Raw genomic sequence first — 2,500 nt, 5'->3', positions numbered from 1 at the left:
GTTATACAAATTTCTACGATATCTACTCCTTTGCTACTGAAGAGGGTGCTACAAATCAACAAGATGGCTTGGCAAGAGACAAAATAACAAGAAGCTGATGTCAGATCAACAAGCATGTGATATCGAGTCCCCTTCCTTGCTACCAAAGAGAGGGCACCACAGTTATCAACCAAATAACTTGGTAAGAGTCACGAAAAAGTGTCATAGCTCAATCGATACCAAGGGAGATGAATCAAATGACCTAGCTTTCCAGAAGGAAAGTCATTGTGCCACTCGGTCCGAAAGTAGTTTAAAAAAGGTGGAATCTTATGATAATTTTATATCATGATGCATATGCGTTAGAATGGATACCGTGTCGAATTCGCGAGCAAGTGGGATTTAGTTCGATTCAGGGACCTACTGTGGGCCTCTTGCGCTGGTTCTCGACAGCCCTGGTTCTCGACAGCGACTCAAATATCGGCTTAAATATATATATATAAATGAATGAATAAATGAATAAATGAGTGAATGGATGGGAGAATGAATGAATGAATGAATGAATGAATGAATGAATGAATGAATGAATAAATGAATAAATGAGTGAATGGATGGGAGAATGAATGAATGAATGAATGAATAAATAAATAAATAGATAAATATATAAAATCAATCAATCAATCAATAAGAATAGTGGATTGCCGCAACTAGCAGGGCTTGCACTACCTGCAGTTTTTTTTTTTTTTTTTTTTTTTTTACTCCGTGGGAATGGGAGAGTGAGTTTTTGAGTTAGATGCACGCGCATCTCCGTGGGCATGAAGAACTGCACTCACTTATATCAGTGAATGCAACATCTCTCATTTATAAGAACAAGTCTTCTGTGAAATTAACTCTGACACAGAACAACGAGTAAATCAGTTAATAGTCTTTCTTTAAAGTTTTGTAATCATAGAACTATTATGAAGTCAAAACACAATTTTAATAACAGCCACTATATATTATTCAAGATGACAAAAACTAATTACTATTTTTAGCAAAACAACATGTGTGTCAAACTTATACATAAAGAAAAGACTGTCACTTATCCCTTAATAATGCGTTCATATAACATTAAACTTTTGGTCATTTCTGTTACAGAATGGTACAGAGCAATCAAGCTGATGGCTTTACTGTTAGTTAATAAAAGGGGCATTTGTCGCACTGAACGCATGGATAACCATTTCTGCTACATTTGAACGTGCATTTTCAAGCATAAAGGAAAATAAAGGAAAATAAAAGGAAATGGTCATCGTTCAAACAATCCAAAATCTCTCCATATACGTCCAATAAAACAATAAATCACCTCCCATTAACTAAATAAAATAATCTGAACTCGAGCAAAATTACATAAACTTTTTCATCTAGACGAGAGAATTGAATGATTAATAGACTGTTGGGTTTTAATTCATATAATATAGATATGTAAGAGCAATTTTGGCCATCTATTTACATGACTGGAATAAAAATTGCTAATAAATCAACAGGAAATCTCAAAAAATTCTCTTCATACAGCAGAGAATAAATGGTTATTAGGACTCATACCATTCACTCGTCTTCAAAAGGTCATTTTGAACATTTAAATGAAATTACATACCGTATTCTACAAAAATTATCCTGGTTCCATATGTGTAAACAAAACACCTCAAAACTAGATGATATATGAATAATGTGCCATACTGAGTGGAAAAGTACTCACTTTTGGAAATACCATCAAAGGAAATATTGAAAGATGTAGAAAAATTAAAATTCAAAGTCAATAAGACACCATGTCCCGACGGCTGGGATCGAAGAATTTTGGAGAAAATTAGAATTAAGTTACTATGCCAGTATAGCTTAATGAAATTAAATGAGAAATATCATAACTGGGGATATACGAAGAGAACAGAATTTGCAAATGTTACTTCCATATTCGAGAAGGGTGAAAAGCGGAAGCCACAATACTACCTATGAAAATAACTCACTTCGATCATAGGAAAATGATGGAAGGAAGAGATGTCTGACAATGTCATTCCAAGAGCAATTCTATTAAATGACAGCCAGCAGGCATACGTGCGCGAATATCCATCTAGAATTCTATGACATTCATCTCAAGCTACAATAAAAATAATAGTGTAAACTTTATATATCTGGACTTTGAAACTGTTTTTATATTGTTCCGAACGAGAGTCTTCTGATTTAATTCGCTTCCTATGAAGTAAGAGAGAAGTTGCCATACTGGATTAGAAATCGTTCGAACAATCGCAAAGAGCCAGTGGTTCTGAAGGATAAGACTTCGTGCTGGAAAGATATTATGAATGAAGTTCCTCAGGGTTTCGTTCTATGTCCTATTCTGTTCGTAGCATATATCAGTGACACCGAATGTGGACTTATATTTACTGTCTCCAAACTGTTTTAAAAGAGTTTGATAAAATCTAACCCTATTAATATAAAGTTATGCACGTAGCTAAGTGTAATACTAAATACGACTATAAACTATCTGGAGAAA

Source organism: Oratosquilla oratoria, chromosome 13, assembly GCF_046742065.1.
Source record: "Oratosquilla oratoria isolate Oo_2021 chromosome 13, ASM4674206v1, whole genome shotgun sequence".
In the NCBI taxonomy this organism is placed as follows: Eukaryota; Metazoa; Arthropoda; class Malacostraca; order Stomatopoda; family Squillidae; genus Oratosquilla; species Oratosquilla oratoria.
This window is presented reverse-complemented; position numbering follows the sequence as displayed.